This window comes from Vulpes lagopus, chromosome 4, assembly GCF_018345385.1.
Source record: "Vulpes lagopus strain Blue_001 chromosome 4, ASM1834538v1, whole genome shotgun sequence".
In the NCBI taxonomy this organism is placed as follows: Eukaryota; Metazoa; Chordata; class Mammalia; order Carnivora; family Canidae; genus Vulpes; species Vulpes lagopus.
Genome location: NC_054827.1, coordinates 18,738,259 through 18,762,200, shown reverse-complemented (window position 1 = coordinate 18,762,200; position 23,942 = coordinate 18,738,259). Strand labels below are relative to the sequence as shown.

At 36.9% G+C, this 23,942-nt stretch overlaps 1 long non-coding RNA gene across 2 annotated transcripts in view; it reads left to right on the top strand.

The window, feature by feature from the left end:
- Positions 1 to 20,188, top strand: part of LOC121489683 — a 32,351-nt gene extending 12,163 nt beyond the window's left edge. For both annotated transcript variants that reach the window (XR_005987391.1, XR_005987392.1), the window contains 3 exons: positions 810 to 868; positions 3,820 to 3,966; positions 19,374 to 20,188. This is a non-coding gene — a long non-coding RNA (uncharacterized LOC121489683). The remainder of the gene's footprint in view (positions 1 to 809; positions 869 to 3,819; positions 3,967 to 19,373) is intronic.
- Positions 20,189 to 23,942: the final 3,754 nt, after the last annotated feature.

Here is a 23,942-nt window from a genome sequence, read left to right as displayed (position 1 = left end):
TTGCTACCTTAGTACACGTCAGCTATCAGTCTCAAACTTCAATAATGTACTTCTAGCATTGTGTACATTTAAAAAAAAATGTTCCCTCATACTTGACAGACTTAGTTCAAAAATACTTATAACTAAAGCTAAATACCTGATCATGGCTATTTACATCTGCTATAATCATTATGACATTAGTATCCCTTTCCTATTACTAATTATTTAAAATAATAACAAAATGCAATTAAACAGTCCAAGTAGTTTTATGAAAAAAAAAAAAAAAAGAAAAGAAAAGAAAAGAAAAGAAAAGAAAAGAAAAGAAAAGAAAAGAAAGCAGCTTAATGTAAAGTAGTATGTTGACTGGCCAGTACATCACCGTGAGACACCTCTGAATGTATATTCATCAGCTGATAAGAAGTGCAGAGTCTGCAAATTGAGGTCATCATTATGGAAGACATAAAGTACAGACTGTTTTAAAGTCATGTAGGTTATTTATAAGTCAAGGTGTTACCTTTATTCTTTTACCTCATCCTTCAACACTTTTTCTGAAAAAAAAATTAATATCAATTAGAATACTATGGAGAATGAAAAATCTTTCCATATAAATTTATCTCTGTTAATAGAAAGTATAAAAATACATACATACACACACACACACACACACACACACAGTGTTCATTGCACCAAGAAGGGTTATTTCCTACAAATCAGATTGTAGCAAAGTGTATACATGGTATTGCCAAGATGAATACTTTCCTCAAATTATTTCTCCCAAGACGTAATGAGAGATACTACCGAGCAAAATTACTTATTTTAATCTTTTTCAGCTTAAAAGAAAACCAAAGAACCTTCATTTATCATTGGAAACTCTAAACCAAAGCTCACAGTGAGTGCCTTGTGTTAATTATTTTGCTTAATTTAGATTTGCTTTATTTCACTGTGTTAAGAAACATGCTGCATTTCTCAATGGTATTTTGGGTGGCACAATTAAATGGGACCATTAATTCAGAGTGCAAAACTGACCCACAAATTGCAGGATATTTATTGTCCTTGATCTCTGGACACTAAATGCAAGTGGAACCCTCCCCCGCTTCCCCCACCCAGTCATTGTGACAAGTAAAATAGTCTTTCCCTCAAAGCATCCACAAATGCCCCCTAATTCCAAAGACCCACCCAGGTTAGGAACCACAGCTGAGACTATACACTTAACTTTTACAAATGGCAGCTAAAGTTGAAGGGGAAAAACATGGAACTGGTGATAGATGAAGTAGACAGTAATAAGATTAATAACTACTAATTAATGGATCCTTTCTATATGCCAGAGCTTATAACAGACTTGTAAGGAGAGGAAGAAACAAAACTTAAACAACCAATCCCAGTCACAGAGGTGTCAAGGTGATACCAGAATTTGAATTCATTATTATCTTACTCCGTATCTTATGCTCTTGTTAATCAAACTAGCTATCTTACTGTTTTAAGTTAATTAAGTCAACTGACCTTCAGACAGCTCTATGAGTTTGACCAAAAACCAGATTTTGTGCAGTTAATACATTCATTTATACGTATACATAGTATGCCTTCAGCAGAGCTCAGCCTGAGCCATAGACTGGTTTTTAATAATTATGTAGAGTTCATACAGTTTGTAGATAGATATAGATGACAATACCTGTAGGAATTCTTATGAAATCCTCAAAATTTGTATTGAGACTAGTTGAATTCACAGTCTATAAAGTAACGAGAGTATAACCAAGAAGTCTCTGGGTCTTTCTAGCCTGTGGATTTGTCTATCACTGGCTCATTGTCTCCACTTGCTCAGACAGAAATTCCTGTTTCCAGAAATGTTCCCCTCAGGCATGGGAAGGCATTCCTAGAAGCTTGCTCAGATATGCCCAGGAACACCTGTTCTCCACAAGCTGGTCTCTAGCCTCTGTCATGAAAGCCCCAGCTGGATGTACCTCATCCATTGCTACTGAAGCCTTCTAGGAGGGGGCTAACGTCTCTGCCAGGAAAGTTATTTCCTGGCACTTCCAGGCTGACCATTTTGACAGCTTAGAACCATACTGAATTTCCCACAGAGGTAGGGAGGATGTTTTTCTTCCCAACTCTGGGTCACATTTTCCTGAACCACAAAGTGGCTCTGCTTGAGCCCAGAGTCTACAGAATTTCTCATGAAGCTCCTTTAGTTTTGAGCTCACCCATCTTTACACTGGTGCTCAAATTAAATGGAGCAAATACTATTATGGAAGTTATGCTTTCCATTGTCCTTGTCTCTAAAGAAGAAAAAAAGTAAACCTCCTAATTTTGGTATCTAATTTAATATGCCAACTTAACTAGGCTAAGGTGCCCAGTTGTTGAGTCAAAAACCAGACTGTGAAGGTATTTTTTGTGAAGATATTTTTTTAGATGTTATTTACATTTAAATCAGCAGACTTTGATTAAAACAGATTATTCTCCATAATGTGGGTGGACCTCATCCAATCAGTTGAAGGCCTTAGGAAAAAGACTGGGATCCCCAAAAAGGAAAGAATTCTGCCTCCAAACTTCCTTTGGAATTAAGAATGCAACGTCAACTCCTGTGTGAATTTACAGCTTACTGGCCAGCTCTGCAAATTTTAGCCTTGCCAGTCCTGGTAATCACATGAGCCAATTTCTTAGAATAAATCTATCTATATCTAGACCTAAATATAAAGAGTATATAGGTCTATATATAGATTTATAGATATAGGATATATAGAGAATAATAGAATTATAGAATGCATATATATATGTACATATATATTCTCTATAATCTCTACTTTATATTTCTTATTGGTTCTGTTTCTCAGGAGAACCCAGATTAATACACTTATCCCATCCTCTTTCAGACAATCCAAAAGTACTCAATTATAGCAACTCTAGACAGATATTCAGAGGCATCACCTGCTTGCAAGGTCAATAACCAGACATTGATCAATTACTATTTTGAGGTCCTCTGGAACACCATTTTATATTGCAGTTAGTGATTTATAGAAGATACAGGTAGATTAGAATATCAGTCTCAGTTTCTCTCACTTAGGACTCCAAACAAGTGTTGCCAAGGGAATACTCACCGTGCTAGTCTTGTCTCATGTTCTTTCCCAAGATAGTTGATACCAGGATGTCTGTTTCTTCAACAACATTCATACCACAACAATTTATATTTCTACCACAACAATTTATATTTCTACAATTAGCTAACATCTATTGCCATTTCTTCTTTAACCCAGATATCAGTTGGGTGATATTCACTCTCTGAGATAAAATTGGCTTGAATCTACAGTCCATACCTCATGAAAATCCGAATTTTTATAGATTTTTAGGTGAAAAGGAAAGTCAATGCAAGATCTGGGTCCTGTTGCCTTTCTTCCATGGTATGTCCTCTTAGACTTACAACTCAATCTTTTTCTCTATCTCTACCTAATACAACCACACTAAATATTTGAGAATATATAAACAATGCTGATAATTTTTAAGGATTTTTAGGGTTGCTTATGTCACATCGCTCAGTAGTACTATCAACCTGAAAGTACATGTTAATGTAATGGATAATATTTGAAATAGTAATTGAAGTTCCATCTCATGTTTTCTTTTATCATTATCTTTCCTCCCTCTACTCAGGCAAACTATAACATCTTTCATTTACACTTAAGAGGTCAGGTATAAGCTAGAACCAAAAAGCCCTTGAGTAGCAGAACGTTGAGCTGAGAGCCATAAACCTGGTGGAAAAGAGTTTTCTGAATTCCAAAAATTTAGCTTTCATTATTAAGAATCAAAGCCAGAAAGAAGAAGACATCAAGTTTATCCTCAAACAATAAACAGGGAGAAGAAAGATGAAGAGCCCATTTCCAGCCACACAAGAAGAGGATAAAAGACTTTTCTTGGCTAGAAGAAAGGACTTCAAAGAAGAGAGGGAGTTTCTGAGTGTCTCTGGCCCCTGGCTCTACCCCTGACCTCAGCTGAGTCCAGGTAGGAAAGGCAACTAGAAATCCAAAGCAGAAAGGGACCCAGGCCTTCCTTCTTAGAGCCTAGCCTAGGAGGGCTGTGAGTCTCTGCATTCATCCTGGCAGCAGGAAAATCTGAGAGATATGCCTAGACATCTGGTCCAAGGGCAACCTCATGCATCCTCAGGGTGATACGGGAACAGCAGAAGAAAGTTACTATGGCCCTGACAGGGGCATGGGGACGGTACCCAGGTCAATGGACATGGAGGGAACCAGGATTCATATATGCTCTAGTGAGGAGGACCCAGAATGACCTGCAATGACAGATAATCTGGAGGGTTACCAGGAGGATGGTGTTTCTTTCAGCACACGGAGTAGACACACACCTAGAGACTGGTGGGATAAGTTGCAGCTCAGCAGCTGCCAGAGATGTACATAGGATGACTGAATACCAAGCTCTGTCTTCCCCTGATCTGGATAATAGTTAAATTCCCTTCTTTCTGGGACTCATGTCACCTCCTGGGCAGAAGGGAGGAAACAGTTGAGGGAGAATGAGAATGAGGGAGAAAACAGCCATAATCCACAGAATTTCAAACCCTGAGGATTGAAGCTAACCTTGAATCAAGCTTATTCTTGTCACTACCCATTAGAAAGGGTAACTCAAAATTTAGTTTATTATAGAGAAATGAGGAAAGATACAATTTTGCATAACTGTTCAATATATAGGGAAGTTCTATAAATTTTTCGTTTAAAATATGTCATTCCTGCTGTTGAAATGCTGTTGCACTGAACATGGAAAATTTCTCACTGGCTCTTCACTCAGTCTTCCTCTCAGGTTTTCTCTACTACCATGCACTTCTCTATGCCTGTTCTGCCAAGATTGTTTTGAGAATTCCAAACTCTGTTTCTGTGACCTGCAAAGCAAGTCAGCACTCCCCAGTTCTTACTTTTACCACGTACCAACCAGTTGAGTCTTCAGCAACTTGAAGCACCTTTCCATTGAACAGAATCTGACCTTAGAAGTCACTTCAGAGTAGGTATAGCATCTTTCTCCTTTTACAACTATGTACCAGTTGCGTTTTGTACTTCACCTTATGATAATATAAATAAGAAGACTGATAGAGGCTCAGAAAGAAAATGAAAAGAGGCACAGATCAGAAGTTGTGCAGGGCAGTACTCACACCCCGGTCTCTGTAACCCAAAATCATATACTAATAGACACTGTCTTGCAAAAACTCCTAGTCTTTGCTTGCATGTTTGCTTGATGTTCTTGAAAGTTATGTCTTGATCATTTCTTTTCTTTTGAGAGCTTGGATTCCTTCCAGTCTACTCCTGATTTACTGGTTAATAAAATGGCTGATGGCTGATTGGCTCTGTGTCTCCAACTCAAGAGCTCATTATCTGCCTTCTCACTTTGGCAACTTGTTCAATAGTACAATCAGCCTCACTGCCTTCTGAGGCCTGAGGGAATCTTTTAAATCCCCTTTGATGAGAATAGTCATTTCCTGCCCTGAGTTTCAACTGAAATTTGATCACGAACATTTCCTGTACATCTCTCGGGAAGCAGTAGCTAATGGGTGGTATTATTGCTCAATCCTTTTATGTCCCTCTGTGGACTACCAGGGTCACCCAGAGCAGTGTTCCTGCCACCTCCTTTGGGGAAAATGACTCCAAAGGGGAGTTGATTTACACTAGTTCCCAACCAATGTTCTCACAAAATGGAGTGGGAGAAAGAGAGTTATGTAAACAGGTGGAACCACACAAAATACTTTGTCCTAGACTGAAAACTTACGTGGTTGAAAATGCCTAACAGCTCATAAAAAGTTGATACTTCAGATATTTTCTTATTTCTAAGAAGACTGAAGAAAAGAACGCATTGCATTTAACCTTGGAAAACCAATTATCATTACAAATTTTATGTTTTAAGATTATTTCACTCTAAAAAATTAAGTTTTTGAGATATATTGAGAGCAGTCATAGCTAGAGAAACAACTAATCTTTCATGAGTTAGTAAACTGTGATACAATCACTAAGTAGTCAAGTAAAGTAAACTCAAATCCAATTTGATGTATTTCTCTGTTTAAAAGCCCTATTAATCCCAGGTAGGCAGATTGGTTTAACAATCCAAAATCAATGTACTCACCATATAAATAGACTAAAAAACCACCATATTATCATCTGAACAGATGAAGAAAAATCATTTTGCAAAATCTGACATCCATTCCTGATTAAAAGTACAATACTCCAACCAAACTAAGAATAGAAGGGAACTTCCTCCACTTGATAAAGGGCATTTACAAAAAAAAAAAAAAAAAAAGACTATGGCTAACATCATATTCAATGATGAAAGACTAAAAACTTTCTCTGTAAGATCAGAAGCAGTCAAAAATGTCCACTCTCACCATTATTACTCAACATTGTACTGTAGGTTCTAGCCAGTGCAATGAGGCAAGAACAAGAATTTAAAGATAGAAAAGGAAGAACTAAATGTCTTTATTTGCAACCAACATGATTATATACACAGAAAATCTAATGGAATCTATAAAAAAGCTATTTGGCTAACAAACTTATCAAGGATAGAGAATACAAGGTGCCTGACTGGCTCAGTTGGAAGAGCATCTGACTCTTGATCTTGGGGTTGTGAGTTTAAGCCCCATGTTGGGTGTAGAGATTACTTACATAAAATTTTTTAAAAGGATGAAGGAGGCAACAACAATACAAAAATTACATTTCTATGTGCCAGCAACTGATAATTGGAAATTAAGAATAATACCATTTATAATAAAATTTAAAATGTGAAATAAACATAAACAAAAAAAGTGTGAACCCTGTATACTGCAAAGTACAAACATTGCTTAGAGAAATTAAAGAATACCTAAATATATGTTTAGGAAGATTTCATGTTTTGGAGGACTCGATATTATTACTTTCTTGCTCCCCAAATTTACTTATAAATTTGGTGCAATCTCAGTCAAAATTCCAGCAGGTTGTTTTTATATAATTGACAAACTGATTTTATAATTTATAGCAAAAGACCTAGAATTGCCAAAACAGTTTTGAAAAATAAGAACTATTTTGGAGAACTTACAATATCTAAATTGCAGATTGTGAACTTGTAGTCATCAAGACAATGTGATATTGGCTTAAGAATAGACAAATAGAGTAAACAAAGTACCGAGTCCAGAAATAAACCCACACATATATGGTCCATTGACTTTCAACAAAAGTACAAAAGCAATTCAGTGGAGAAAGAATAGTCTTTTCAACGAAGTGCTAGGAAAATTGGATATCCATGTGCAAATTAAAAGCAAAACAAAAACAAACTGTGATCCTTACTTCACATCATTCAACTCAAAATGGATCATAGGTCTACATATAAAATAAAACTATAAAATTTCTAAAAGAAAGCATAGGAGAAAATCTTTGATACCTAGGACTAAGCAAAGTTTTCTTACATAAAACACCAAAAACATAATCCATTAATAAGACATCACAAACCGGGCTCTCAAAATTAAGAAACTTCTGCTCTTTGAAGGGCATCTTAAGAGAATGAAAAAAGCAAGCCATTGACTGAAAGAAAATATGTACAAGTCACATACCTGACTTGTATCCAGGACGTGTATGTAAAGTATTCTCAAAACTCAGTAATATGGGGACACCTGGGTGGCTCAGCGGTTGGGCGGCTGCCTCCAGCTCAGATCGTGATCCTGGGATCCGGGATCGAGTTTGGCATAGGGCTCCTGCGAAGAGCCTGCTTCTCCCTCTGCCTATGTCTCTGCTCCTCTCTCTCTCTCTCTCTCTCTCTCTCTCTTTTTCTCTTTCTGTCTCTCATGAATAAATAAAACTCAGTAATATGAAAACCATACAATTAAAAAAAAACAGGCAAACAAGATACAGAAACAACTTAAGTGTTCAACAACAGATGAATATATATAACATAATATATAATATACATACATACATACATATGCAATGGAATATCATCCAGCCACAAAAAAGGAAGGAAATCCTGCCATTTGTGACAATTATGCTAAAAGAAATAAGTCAAACAGAGAAAAATACTGCATGATCTCACTTTTATGTGGAATCTAAAAACATCCAATTCATTGAAATAGAAAATAGGATAGTGATTGGTGAGGGGTGGGGGAAATAGGGAGATGTTGGTCAAAGAGTATAAACTTCCAGATCTAAATTCAGGGAATCTAAGTGAATAATGCTGTACTGTACAGTTGAAATTGCTGTGAGAGTATGTTCTCACCATAATACAACAAGTAGTATTCATGCGAAATGAAGACTCTGTTAACCTTATTGTGGTAAACATTTCACCATATATATATGTATCAAATCATCACATTGCACACACCTTAAATTTACACAATATTATATGCCAATTATATTTTAAAGCTGGAAAGAAGTTAAAAATTAAAAATGGGCCCCAAATTTAAACAATTTCACCACAGAAGATGTGGAAGGCAAATAAGCACATGACAGTATGCTCAACATGATCAGTCAATAGAATCATAGATCAGTCAAGTTAAAAAATAATGAGATACCACGTCATACCTATAAGAATGGCTGAAATTATAAAGATTAATTCTACCAGGTGTTGGCAAAGTTGTTGAATTAACTGGAACTCCCATTCTCTAATGGGGGTAATGAAAAATGGTACAAAACTTTGGAAAACAATTTGGCAATTTCTCAATTAGTTAAACATATACATATTCTTTGATTCCGCCATTCCACTCTTACGTATTTAACCAAAGGAAACAAAAACATAGGTCCACGCAAAGTCTTAAATATGAATGCTCATAGCACACTTTGTAATATTCCCTAACTGGAAACAACCCAAATGTTCATTACCAGGTAAATGTGTATATAAATTGTGGCATATCCATATAATGAGTAATCCTCAGCAGGTGAAAACAAGAGAGAGCTATTAACTCACATAGCATAGACAAATGTCAAAATACTTAAGCTGAATAAAAGAAGCCAGACTCCCACACACAGACACACAGACATATTGTATAATTCTATTTACATAAATTCTAGAGAATAGAAAGTAATTTATAATGATAGAAAGCAGATCAGTGGTTGTCTAGGGTTTGGGAGGGGCAGGTTATTTGGTAGATGTGGAGATAGGAGAGCAAGGATTGCAAAGGACACAAGGAAACTTTTGGTGGTAATTCACTATCTTGATCCTGATGGTTTCATATATGTCAAAACCTATCAAATTGTATATCAGAAACATGGTAGTAGTGCATGTCAATGACACCTCCATAAAGCTGTTATACACAAACCTAAACTAATGATTTTAGTAATGATTGTAATTTATTCAGTTATGGAAATCTGAATTATTTCTATATCCTATAGTTTGAAATTAAAAAAGTAAATAATTTTTGGAAACGCTCCAAGCAGTCATTTTATAAAAAACATTTTCACATTTGAATGGCATGGCTGAAAAAGTGAAACTCTACAGTGAGGTCTGTAAAAGGCTTATCGGGTAATCAAGTAATGTGACGTCATTCACTGTCACCCGGTGCTATGTAGAGTGCTGTTGGTGAGTGTGCAAAGGCCTTGTCTCTAGGGACCGAGATTTGTATGAGCCAGAGTAGTTGGGATCCTAAGGAAAAGTTGATATGAATGAACATGGGCTTGGTAGCTGGGATTATCGGGATGGGGAAAGCATAGGCACAAGGCTGTCAATAGAAATGTGCCTATCTGACAACCTGTATGTTTGCTCGGCTCTTCTTTCTAACTTGTGGGAAGGCAACCACAAAGCTTGGTCCTGGGGAATGAAAAGGCTATTACGCAGAGATCCCTGTTTTTTTCTGTTTCCTGAGAAGCCGAGAAAAACAAAGAGGACCAAGGTAAACCAGGTGTATGCTCTGCACCCGATTTTTATATGTCTGACAATTCCAGTAAGAGAATCATTTTGTTGGGATGCCTGAATGGCTCAGTGGTTGAGCGTCTGCTTTCAGCTCAGAGTGTGATCCTGGGGTCCTGGAATCTTTTTTAAAGATTTTATTTATTTATTCATGAGAGACACAGACAGAGAGAGACACAGACGGAGGGAGAAGCAGTCTCCATGCAGGGAGCCCGACACGGGACTCAATCCTGGGTCTCCACGATTACACCCTGGGCTGAAGGCAGTGCTAAACTGCTGAGCCATCCAGGCTGCCCAGTAAAATCTTTTAAACAGAGAGAGAGAGAGAGAGAGAAAGAGAGAGGGGGTGAATCATTATGTTATAGTCAATAATACTAAGTTATAAACTTCAAAGCTGCTAAAAGACTAGATCATAATTGTTCTCACCACTAAAAAAGAAATGGTAATTATGTAACCTGGCAGAGGTGTTAGCTAAGGCTAAGGTGGTCACCATATTGCACTATAGAGATTTGTATCAATCAGCATATTGCATACCTTAAACTTACACAATGTTATATGTCACTTATATCTCAATTAAAAAGATTCAGCGTAATAGTTGTGCTGGCTCTGGTGGCAGCAGAAAGGGCCACTGTTTATCTGTGGTCCCAGCAGCAGTGACCAGGAGCAAATTACTTTGGTTCCATCCAGGCATGCACATAGGGCTGCATACAGCCAGAGGTACTAGGCCAGTGATCAAGATGATGTTGAGAGGGAACTGTCTACTCAGGTAGGGGGAGAGGTGACTGCACTAGTGAGAGACACTCTGGGGTCTGGCCACGAAGGACTCAAATGTCATGCCTAATTGGGACCATTATCAATAGCCACTAAAGAGCATCAGCCAAACTCATAAAACTGGATATTAAGTAGAGGAAGGTAAAGAATCATGAGCCTTCTCTGTAGCCTTCTTAGAATGGCCTTTTATCTGGGTAATTAAGTTGTCTTATAGGAGATGTTTTTAGGTATCTGATCTGTGATACAATTCTAGAAATAAATATAATAGCTTAAACCATTACTTACTGCATACTGGAATGACCCGCCATGCTGAGAATAGTTTTCAACAGCATTGTCCAACGTGTTAGCCATTAGACAGTCACATGCGGCCAGTGACCTCCTGGGTAATGGGACCATTACTGAGTTTTTAGTTGCATGGAATTTTAACAAATTTTAATCTGTATCTAAAAGAGTGACATGTGGCTAATAGCCACAGCACTGAACAGTTTTCATCTAGCCTGAAATGGTTTGCATTTTAGTTGGTGGTGTATAATGTTGCCTTGAGTGAAGTTTAAAAACTAATTAAATTGTTATAAAAGAAGAGCACCTGCCCAGTTTTGTCTTTTGCATTTGAGAGCATCTCAAAAACTGGCACGATTTTTTTTCTTATTCTTGTTGTGTTTTTTTTGGTGAATATTGAGAGAAAATTTTAGAAAAGACAGATATTTCTTTTCTTTTTTAAGGGAAATCCATTTAATATATTTAAGTTAAAGATTACTTTCTATAAACTTCTATATGGGGAACAGGAAAGTTACAGCAGATATATGTGACTGTGCTTGTCCCCATTCATTCACATTTGTCCTGGTAACCATACAACCATTTATTTGTTTTCCTGAGTAACTATCAACACTACCCAAACTGGTCCACCCCTTTTATCCCTGCCCCATCATACCAATGTGGAGGGAGTTTAAGAACTTTTTCACCATCCAATCAGAACCAACAAAGTGAAATGAGATTTTTTGTAGGGACCAAAGGGAGAGAGAAGGCTCATGTCACCAGAACTGCTGGCAAGTGAACACAATGTGAACCGGGAGGTTCCATGTGGAGCCTGGGGGAGTCACCAGCAAAAAGGAAGGCAGAACCAAGAAATGGAGAAAAACTGATAGTAATAAAAAATGATAATGTTTGAATTTCAACATCCAGCCATAGATAAAGGCTCCCATGGAGATTTCTTTTAATAACAGTTTTAATGAGACATAATTCATATAGCATACAATCCACCTTTTTAAAGTGAATGATTCAACAGTTTCTAGTATATTCACAGAGTTGTGTAACTATCCCCACAACCAATTTTAGACTATTTTTGTTCCCTGCCCACCACAGAGACCTATACTATTCTCCCTTCCTCTTCTCTCCCCAGTCTTTGGAAACCACTAGTCTACTTTGTCTCTATGAATTTGTCTCTTCTGAGTATTTCAGACAAATAGGATCATACATACATACAGCCTTTTGTGACTGGGTTTTTTTTCCACTTAATATAATGTTCACAGGATTCATCCAGATTGTAGCATGCACTTGTACCTAACTCTTTTTTATTGACAAATATGAGAGGTTTATTTAAACATGCATTTTATTTTGCTGTAATTTTAGATTTTACAGAAAAGTTGCAAAGAATTGTAGATATTGGATGTCACTTACCCTTCTCCCAGTTTCTCCTAATGCTAACATATTATGTCATCATGTACATTTGAAGAAATAACACTATTAGCTAAACTACGGACTTTATTTTGTTTTCACATTTTAAAAAAATGTCTTTTTTTTTCTGTTTCAGGAAGCCAAATTACATTTAATTATCACATTTCCCCTTAGCTTCTCCTCTGGTCTATAACAATTTTCCCTCATTTTTCATGACTGATACTTTGAAGACTTCACTTTTGAAGTTAGATATTTTGGAGACTTTATCTCATTTTGGGCTAGTCCCATATTTGGGGTTTCTTTTTTCATTATCACATGGGGGTTATAGGTTTTTGGTAAGAATACCACAGAGGTGGATCATTATTCTCTTCACATGATGTTAGGGGATGGGTGATATCCACATGGTGAGGTTAAACTTGGTCACCTACCTAGGATGTCTACCAAGTTTCTCCTCCATAAATTTATGGTTTTTCCCTTTCCATTCTCTGTTTTTTTTTTGGTGACAAGTCACTATATCCAGGCCACACTCAAAGGTAGGGGAATCAAGCTCTAACTTCTAGAGATGGGAACAGCTACATATATTATTTGGCATTCTTACATAAGGAAGATTTGTCCCTTTTCATTTCCTCATTCATTTATTTAATCATTTATACCAATACAGACTCATCAATACATATTTAACCCAATACTGACATTGTTTGTTTCTTCAAATTGTTCCAGATTTGTCAATAGAGAGCTCTTTCAAGTTGGCTCCAGTATCCTTTGATATGTCCTTTCTCCTCTTTCTTCTTTTCCTCCTTTTCCTTTTTCTCTTCATCCTTCTTCCTTAGCATTTCCTTATATCCTGACACTATAAGATGCTCCCGGCTCATTTTTTTGTTTTCCTCGCCCCAGCCATAGAATAAGCCATTTCTCCAAGGAGCCTGCTTTCTTTTATTGCAGAATGATAGTTAGAAACCAAAATCTGGCACTGAGTGTGCTTATATTGGGGTGTTACTGCTGCTGAGCCAATATATGTATGTGTTCTAATTCACATATACACACATAGCTAAAATCACTTTTAGTTCTATTTGCATATATATTTAAATAAACAGGAATTCATACTGATATCTCTGACTCTAATCCAAAACCACAGGGTCCATTCTAATTTCTCTTCCTACTTATTTTTAACTTTTTATCTGAACAGTGAGAAACCTGGCTCTCACTAGCGTTAATTCATTTACTTATTTGTTCAACCCTAGTATGCATGTAAAGTAGTTTCAGAATTTCTGATTTCTGCTCTGGTGATAAATAAATTTACTAGCTTGGACATAGTGCTTAGTCTCAGTTCTTTTTGTTTCCAGCCTATTATTACCAGATAAATTCTTTTTTTTTTTAATTGTATGGGTTGGAATTGGCTGATCTGATACCTCAATCTTTTATACCAATCATTTGTAGGCATTTAAGAACTATTGTTTTTTAAAGAAATATAGTAAATGTCTTCTGTTTTATAATAAGGCTTTTGCAGTATATTTTATGCTGATGTTTGAAATCAATTAAAGGAACGTAAGTCTGTGATTAAATAGTTACTACCTTACTTAAAATATGAGGAAATGAGGAGCCCGATCTCCCATATCCACAGCTTTTAAAAAGCATTACTCTAAAAGGGAATTAAAAAATCATGTGGTAATATTGTCATTTAATTGCCATGACTAGTTGTTTTAAAATCCCAATATATGTAACAGAAAAATATCCAATTATTAGCTTATGATATGAATATTTGTTGAATGAATTGTGGAGGGGTGATGGGCCAACATAGCATCTACAGTCATAGCCAAAAGGACTTTACGGTTTGCAAATACCCTTTCCCTACACTTATCTCCTTTATTTTTTATACCAACACTGTGAAGACAGAATTTATAATTATCATCATCATAATTATCTGCAGGTTTCTAAGAACTTAAGCTGAGTAACTTCATTAAACAATATAGCTAGGTTCAAAAGCAGATGATCTAACTCAAACTCCCATATCATGCCCTTTCTACCAGGTTATTGATTAGATATCATGTTATTGGGGGGTAGCAACATACTGATGTCACACAAATCACCAGATTTTTTTCAGACAGAGGCTCACATTTGGTTCATGTGCATTGTTGGGAGCCCCTAAGCTCAGAGCAGTAATGTATATCCCTTCTGTCATTACACCATTAGCCATAAATATATGATGTAACAGTAATGCTGTTAAAGAGATGGAAGAGAATATAAACATTCAGATTTTTAAAGTCCTCTAAAATTTTCAATTTCTCCTCCTCTTTCTTCTTCTTTTTGCTAAATAAAAATTCTCAAATTACTAACTTATAAAAAACTTATCTATGGAAGATGAAGATCTTTACATTGAATTGACTTTGGGTTGACTGTCTGCCTTTACTACAAACCTAGAAAAAGACACAGGGTCTATGTCAATTCATCTCATGGTAGCTGCCTGGTAAATGTTTGTTGAATTAATCAGTTATTCAAATCACCAAATATTTGCTGAACTAAACTCTGTAAAGGCACCAAGAAGAAAAGGTCTCTGTCTTCAAGGAACAATGATCTCGTTGAGGAGACTAGGCACAAACACCTGCTCATACTGCAAGTCAATAGTACAAGAGTTCCAGGATAATAAAAAGAACTAACATGGGACTTGTTGCCAGTTAAATTACGGGAAATAGATCCTGAAGAATGTCTGAGCAGAAAGCAATTACTCAAGCAGACATGATCAAGTAGACATCTTACAGAGAGACGGCTTGAATTCAGTCATAAAGGGTGGCTAAGCTTTGGGTGCATGAAGGTGTGGAGGTCTGCTATGGAGAGTCAGGGAACAGGGAAATGCAAAGATTTCTCATCTGACAGCTTATTTTTCCACTAAAGATTGATTGTAAGGGTGTTGAGTTGAAGTTGCTCATGTCAGAACAATCTGTGGTCTATATTGATCTCAAAGAAGCAAAACATGTCAAGTACTCCTTAGGAGTTTGAGACCAAAAGAAAAAAAATTAGCTAAGATCCAAGTTTCAAAAAATCAGATAACAACTTTCTTCCAATTTCCTTTAACTACTTGTATAACTACACTCTAATGAAATATCATTTGAAAAAGTAGTTGTCTGTTTTTAGAGTTTCAATTTAAAGTTTAGCTACAGTCTCTGTAATTTTGAGTTAAAGTTTAATTATTTAAGTAACCAATAGACTCCTTCGTTCCCCATGAGTGTGACTCACATAATTTTCGGTATAATGTGTTTTAAAAAAAAAAGTCTCAGGTGTTTTTGTTTTTCATAACCCACGTTTTTTATTTTACCAACTTCTGCATTTTTAATTGAGATTATGTACTGTGTGGGGAATATTTTCTGTTTTTTCTTTATTTTTCTTTCACTCATTAGCAGGATATCAGTTTTACATGTCATTCCTCTCATCCCAATAACTTGAGGTTCAGTTTGGTTTCTGAAAAGAATCTTGTTACAGGGTACCTCCACCCAGAAGTTGGACTCTAAATTTCCTGCCTATGTACCTATCTATAAGAGACACTGAATTGGTTCTTAGAGGTAGATTAACTGGTGTTAAAATACATACTTTCTGTTCAGGAAAGGACAAAAACTTTTCTTTTGCTGAAGGAGTCTAATAAAAAAAAAAAAGAAAAGAAAAATATCTAGTATTGGAGAGAAAATTGTCATTTTCCTTCCAAATAGTGCTAGAGGCACATGACAAAACATACTAATAATAGAAAAAAAAAAGTTCTCTTTTTTTTTCTTTTTACTGTTAATGTAGCTTATGTGAGGCAGCTGCAAATCTTCATTTTCATGGAAACAATCCCACACCCTTGTTCACCCCAAAGAGCTCTTTCCTTCCAACTGAGAACAGATTTTTTTTTCCTTTCATAAGATTTTAGAATTTTGAAACCTAGAGATCACTGAGTCTAATTTTATAAACTGAATGAGCAGACATGGATAAGGCAGGATAATAATGGGAGAATCTACCCACAAATCCCATCTCCCACCCTGTACTCACCTATTAGCTAACTATACTCCAGCAACATTAAGCTTTTTTAAAAGACCTGGTGATTTTAGGGTTCCATATGTTGGAACAGACAGTTCCCTTGCCTGGAATGACAGTTCTTTCTTCATCAGGAATATGCCTGATCATCCTCCAAGACTTAATTAAAGGTTGACTCAGCTATGGAGCCTTTCCTAGTTCTCTGAGTGAAGTGCTATCTTTTGCTCCCTATGTCTTCTTACAGTACCCCATTGATACCTCTGTCGTGGCACTTGTCATGGTGTATTACAATAATCTGATATATATTCAGACGCTCCCTGGATGGTGAATGACTCAGTTTCAATTCTTCATTTTCATAGATCCATTGCCTAGCACAGCACTTGCCATATAGATAGATAATTCATCACTGATGACTGAATGATTGGCTGGAACTTTCATGAGGTTCTCCTTGCACATCTAGTAGCTCGATTACACATTCTCAAAAATGTTTCTTATCTAAATTTTTATCATTGCTTGAATAAGAACTCTGAGCCTCTCCACACCTTTGGGTACTATACTAAATTAGCATAGTTGTTTGTTTTCAAAATTCTTTGATATGTGTTTGAATAAATTAATAACCACAACCTACCATTCATTAAATTCAAGGAGTATAGGATCACTCAGACTTTACCTTAGAAAAATTTAATCATTGGACTCAACAAATTTAAAACAAAATAAAATGAGTTTGATTATTTTTGCCTTTTTGTGAGAAATATCTTTGTCCTTTATTAACTAGATGTGCTTAGGCTTCATAATAAGTTTTTGTAACCTCTTACCCTCATGGTTAGCCCCTGGAGAGTTTTTCCTCACTGGTAAGATCTCCTCCACCCAAGTACTTTAGGCACCAGGAAGTTTAAATATATGTATTTCTAAAATAGTCCCAAGTATAAGATGTCAAAATTCTTAAACTTAATTTTTTTAAATCAGTTCTATCTTCCAGTCCAGTGGTAAAATGGAAATTATTTACTCTGGAACTCTGACTGCCTTACTGATGAATCATGGCTGCTGTGACACAGGCCCCAGAGCTGTGTTCCTGTGTATTTTCTCCATTGCCATCATTGGTTTTATATGTTTATTTAAAATGAGCCAAACTGCTGCAAACATTTCAGTCCCTATGCAAAGGCCACTAACCTGTCTGAAAGGAGAACTCGTTAGGAGTGCTGGACAAAACTTTTGGACAAAAATCAAAGGCTACATAAAGCTCAGTATAATCAAACTCTTTGAGCACACACAGAGCCAAAAATAAATGTAGTGTATTGGCAAAGGCTCAAGGTTCAGGGCTTTGAAACTTTTGGTATAAGTTTCAGACTTTCCCTATAAACTGAAAATATTAATATTTGCCATTCTTCATAGTACGAAGTAGTTGCTCCCTGGAGAAAAATATAGACATTTTAAATGTTAGTCTTATCTGTTTTTCCCTCTGTTAAGCCAGTTACTATATTTGTTTTTTAGAAAAAAAAGTCTTTAAAATGTGCTTTATCATTTCCTATAGGGATTTTGATAAAGGTAAAATCATGTCTCTTCAGACATGCTACACTTTTTCTCCCTAAAACATGAAAAGATTATGGCATTTTTATGTCCATATCTCTGGACACCAGATTGCTCTGCCCTTTTATTAATCTTTCATAAATAAGCACATAGTTACATAAGTAAATAAATATGAGGGGAGATAGAACAAGCTCTATTAAAATTACATTTCAAACAAATTAACAGAGCTTATTGACTACCAAAGGCTTATGATAGAAGCTATAGAAATAGTCATCAAATAATAATATGTGAAATATGTTGTTTCATTCTATATCTCAATCATACCTACACATCCCATTTCTCCTGGAAGTGAAAGTGAAGATACACTGGTAAAAGACATTTACATATATATGTCCTGATTAGAGCAGGAAGTAACTGAAGAATCTCATGAGAGGCTTTCTTGTGACCAATTCAGGTGGGTTTGGGGGCTTCCAGAAGTTTATGAACTTATTATAAACTTTGAATTGCTATCTGAACCCTGTCACTAACCACTCACTAGCCATTATTTCATCCTTCCCCTCAACCTCAACCCACTAAGATTTGAGGTGATATTCTTTAGACCTGGGCCTTAAAATGAGAAGAGGAATAACAAACCACCTGTTACCTTTCAAAATCCTTAACCACAACTTTCCCATCTATCTCCTAATCCTCTCCTTAAACCAACAAAGAAATGCACCAGATCACTTTCTAAAGCTTTCCAAATATAAACCCTGGTTTTCAAATATTATGTATGCTCTTTGGGGCACTCCCGTTTAATATTAGAGCACTAATTTACTTTCTCTTCAAGAAAGAATACCAGGGCTGAGTGAAAATACCAAGAGCTGTGCTCTAGGCAATCCCATCCACTCCCCAGCCTTCTGCTGTTTGCCACTGGTAATCCAAGCTACCATGGTATGGTATAGCAATTAAATATTTTCCTAATTATCTGAGTAAGTGATGGATTTTATATTTTTTCCTTTGCTGGTCTTGCAAATAAAAGTCTCTTTCAATCTGGTGTTCTCTTGAAAGCTTTAAATACAATGAAAGATGAGCAGATAGAAAAACAACACTAGGAGACAGGACAGCATTTGGCAAATTTGCCTGAGTCTGTCCCCCTTCCTCTTCCTCTGTGACGTTACCCCATGAGCTGGTGTGTCGTTCTGGTCACATGAGTCAGTCACTGAAGCATGTAGAACCTTGAATAGTTTCAGGTGGTTCTGTTCCAAGGGAAGACTCTCTTTAAATCTAAGAACTTGCTTTGACGCACTGATTTCTGTACTCAAGGCCACTGAAAGTCCCATCAGTTAGCAAAACTTTTTAGGACACCTGTGTCACAAGATGTTTGACATCACTGAGTGGCGTCGGCAAGGATAACCCAAGCATGGTTAAGTTAGGTGGGATCAGCAGCCATCCACCCATAACACAGTTTTCTCAGGGCAAATTCCAGGGGGGGGAAATTGCTTTATAAGACTAAATCCTCATTTGTGTTATCAAAGAAAACAATGCACCTCGTTTATGACATTTAATAAACAAAATGTGTATCTTTTCCCTTTCAGAAACAGTCCTTTTCTACTGATCATAGACTAACAAGAAATCAGAGCTCAACCCAACCTGCTGACAAGATAATATCTAGAAAGAACCAGTTGATTGCAGCTGTGTTTTTTGTTTCCTAACAAATGATTTCCCCAAATTGATGCTCTTTGATCCCTTGGAAAGCTATTTAAGAATGTTATAAAACAAAATAAACAAAACAAAACAGAAGCAGACTCATAGATACAGAGAACAATCTCATAGAGATCCTGCCAGAGGGGAAGGGGATGACAGGATAGATGGGTGAAGAAGGGGAAGGGAATTAAAAGATACAAACTTCCAGTTATAAAGTAAATAAGACAGAAGATATAATAGACAGTATAGGGAATGTAGTTAATAAGATTGTAATGACTTCATGTGGTGACAGATGGTAGCTAGATTTCTTGTGGTGATCACTTTGTAGTACATGTAAACATTGAATCACTACGTTATATATATAATATATATATATATCAATTATACATCAATAAAACACTTAAAAAGATTAAAGCTTATTTTTGGTCTCCAGTGATGTTATTTATGACTCTTGTTATACAAAGCTTAGCAAAACCACATTAAAGACCAATTCCTTTCGTAAGGGAAATGTTTTCAGACATGTCTAATAGAATCATCTGAACTCGAGTAGGAGGAGCCTGGTTTCAACCTGCAGGAGCAACAGCAATAACAGATACCGAGAAGGAATCTGAGAATAGGAAAGCCGTCCCCTACCATGTCTCAAAGTGGGGAGACTTAGAACACTTACAGACATTTTCTGCCTTGGAAGACAGGCATCGGAAGAAAAATTGAGCTATAGATTCAAAAGGAAATGCTAAGATTAGAAAATCTTTTTTTTAATTTTTTTTTTTTATTTATGATAGTCACAGAGAGAGAGAGAGAGAGGCAGAGACACAGGCAGAGGGAGAAGCAGGCTCCATACACCGGGAGCCCGATGTGGGATTCGATCCCGGGTCTCCAGGATCGCGCCCTGGGCCAAAGGCAGGGGCCAAACCGCTGCGCCACCCAGGGATCCCAGAAAATATTTTTAAAAAGAAAGAAGCAGAGCTTTACATTTTGGTGTAGTCCCAATCATTTAATTTTGCTTTTGTTTCTCTTGTCTGAAGAGACATATCTAGAAAAATGTTTCTGTGGCTAGCATCAAAGAAATGACTGCCTGTGATTTTTTTCTAGGAGTTTTATGGTTTCAGTCCCACATTTAGTCTTTAATCTATTTTGACTTTATTTTTGTGTATGGTGTAAGAAAGTGGTCCAGTTTCATTCTTTTGCATGTAGCTGTCCAGTTTTCCTGGCATCATTTATAGAAGAGACCATCTTTTCGCCATTGCATATTCTTGTCTCCTTTGCCATGGATTAATGGACCATATAAGCATGGGTTTATTTCTGGAATCGCTATTCTGTTCAATTGACCTATGTGTCTATTTTTCTGCCGGTACCATACTGTTTTTAATTACTACAGCTTTATAGTATATCTTGAAATCTGGGATTCTAACACCTTCAGTTTTGTTTTCTTTTTCAAGATTGCTTTGGCTATTTGGAGTCCTTTGCGATTGAGTACAAATATTCAGATTACTTATTCTAGTTCTGTGAAAAATGCTGTTGGTATTTTGGTAAGGGTTGCACTAAATCTGTATATTGCTTTGGGTTGTATGGGCATTTTAACAATATTAGTTTTTCCAGTCCATGAGCATGGAATATCTTGCCATTTGTTTGTATCATCTTCAATTTCTTTCATCAGTGTTTTATAGTTTTCAGAGTATGGGTCTTTCACCTCCTCAGTTAAGTTTATTCCTAAATATTTTATTCTTTCTGATGCAACTGTAAGTGGGATTGATTTCCTAATTTCTTTCTGCTACTTCATTATTAGTGTATAGAAATAAAAAATATTTCTTCATATTTTGTATCCTGAGATCTCACCGAACTCATTTATCAGTTCTAATAGTTTTTTGGTGGAATCTTTAGGATTTTCTATATACAATAACATGACATTAGCAGTGTCTAAATCACTATGTATAGTTCACAGGCAACTAGGAAGTGCATTTGCTTAAGTTTTTTCAGTTTTATTGAGATAAAATTGACATATAGCATTTATAAGTTTAAGGTGTACAGCATAGTGATATATATGTATTATGAAATGATTACTACAATAAACTCGGTTAATATAATCCATCACCTCATATAGTTACAAAAAGTTTATTTTCCTTGTTATGGGAAATTATAGGATCTAATCTCTTAGCAACTTTCAAATACCCTATATAGCAGTGTTAACTATAGATAGACCTCAAGGGATTATGCTAAGTGACACAAGTCAGAGGTAGACAAATACTATATTATCTTGCTTATATGGGGAATCTTAAAAACACACAAAGAAAAAGAGATTATATTTGTGATTAGTAGAGGTGGGGGTTAGGAGGTTAGGAATTGGGTGAATGTGGTCAAAAGATACAAACTTCCCATTGTAAGATAAGTCCTGGGAAAGTTGCCTAAGTTGTTTTTTAAAAGTGTCTATTTAAATTCTAGTTAATTAACATATAGTGTAATATTGGTTTAAGGGGTAGAATTTTGTGATTCATCACTTACATAAAACACCCAGTGCCTATCACAAGTGTTTTGTGGTACTCTCAATTTTGCTCTTCCTCCTATGTCCCATTTCACCAGGCTTTAAATCAGACTGCCTTGTGAAATGTGTTGGACTCACATTACTGCAACAAGGGCCAAGTCATAGAACTAAATGAGAAGAGAAGTAAAAATCAATTCAATACCATCTGCTCCCAGATATCCAAGCCTGAGTGGCCCCTGCACAGCTTAATAGGTTGTGAGTATCCAAAGGAGCCATTTGTTCTATCTCACAAGAAGGAAACTAGCATGTCCTGAAGCAGCATACCTCTGCCAAGGTTACCAGGGGCTCAGCCATCCCTGTGGGTAGATCACAGCCAGTTGGGTGGTAATAAGGGAGTGGGGTGGGACGCGTGGGTAGCCCAGTGGTTGAGCATCTGCCTTTGGCTCAGGGCATGATCCTGGGGTCCAGGGATCAAGTCCCACATCAGGCTCCCAGTGGGGAGCCTGCTTCTCCCACTGCCTATGTCTCTGCCTCTCTCTGTCTCTCTTATAAGTGGATAAATAAAATCTTAAAAAGAGGGATCCCTGGGTGGCGCAGCGGTTTGGCGCCTGCCTTTGGCCCAGGGCGCGATCCTGGAGACCCGGGATCGAATCCCACATCGGGCTCCCGGTGCATGGAGCCTGCTTCTCCCTCTGCCTGTGTCTCTGCCTCTCTCTCTCTCTCTCTCTCTCTCTGTATGACTATCATAAATAAATAAAAATTAAAAAAAAAAAATCTTAAAAAGAAAAAGGGAGTGGATTAAGGAGAAAGGGCTGCAGAGAGAATCAGTGATTGGGAGGCAACGTGGCAAGAACAAGATAAGCTGTCAGAGAAAGTTGGGTTCAGGGACATTACAAGATGTACAGAGAATGGAGACAAACTTTGAAATGAGTTGCAGTACAATGGGAACATGAGGACTAGAATCTAGTAACATGTGGAAACTAAGAGGAAAATGAGGGAGACAGAAGTGCTTGGTTAATGCAGCTATGCAGGTCATGATGGTGTTGGTTGAGGTCCAAAATGAGTCACAGTTCAGGGGTGCAGTGTTTATTTAATGAGGCTCCAGATCCAAAGATATAGAAATTGATAAAGTACCTTTGGGCTCAAGGACCTGAGGACCAAAGAACTCTGCTTTTTCAAGTTGTGCTGTTAGCACACTAGAGTCCCAGAAGCCATTCTAATTTCTGTTCATTGCCACCTGCAACTTCTGATGTTAGGCCTGAAAATGAGAGATGAAAAGAATGCAGAGCCATATCTATCAAAGAGATTACCATTTGAAGGGTTGGGATATAAGCTGTTGGTGGTTCTCCAAATTTTATACATATTAGAGTCACAATGGTGGAAAGTGGTGGAGTTTGTTTAAAATACAACCCAATCTGGAGATCTTTTTTCAATAGATTTGGAGTAACAATCCAGAAATCTGCATATAAAACCAGCATTCTAAGCTGGGTGCTAGCATGTGTGCAATGGGATATCAATTAGAAAAAAGGTGTCTCGGGATCCCTGGGTGGCGCAGCGGTTTGGCGCCTGCCTTTGGCCCAGGGCGCGATCCTGGAGACCCGGGATCGAATCCCACGTCGGGCTCCCGGTGCATGGAGCCTGCTTCTCCCTCTGCCTGTGTCTCTGCCTCTCTCTCTCTCTCTCACTGTGTGCCTATCATAAATAAATAAAATTAAAAAAAAATTTAAAAAAAGAAAAAAGATAAAAGGTGTCTCCTTTGAATAGACTAATTTTAAAAGCTCTCCTTCTTTAGGTCCTGCACACTCCTGCCAGCAAGAACATCCTAACCAGCAGCGCTGGTGGAACTTCAGCTCCAGCACCTGCTACTTGGCTAGGTACAATACAACCTTCACAGTCTCTCTCTCTCTCTCTCTCTCTCTCTCTCTCTCAAAGAAAGAGGTGAGGGGAAGGGCAGAGGGAAAGAGAAAATCTCAAGCAGGCT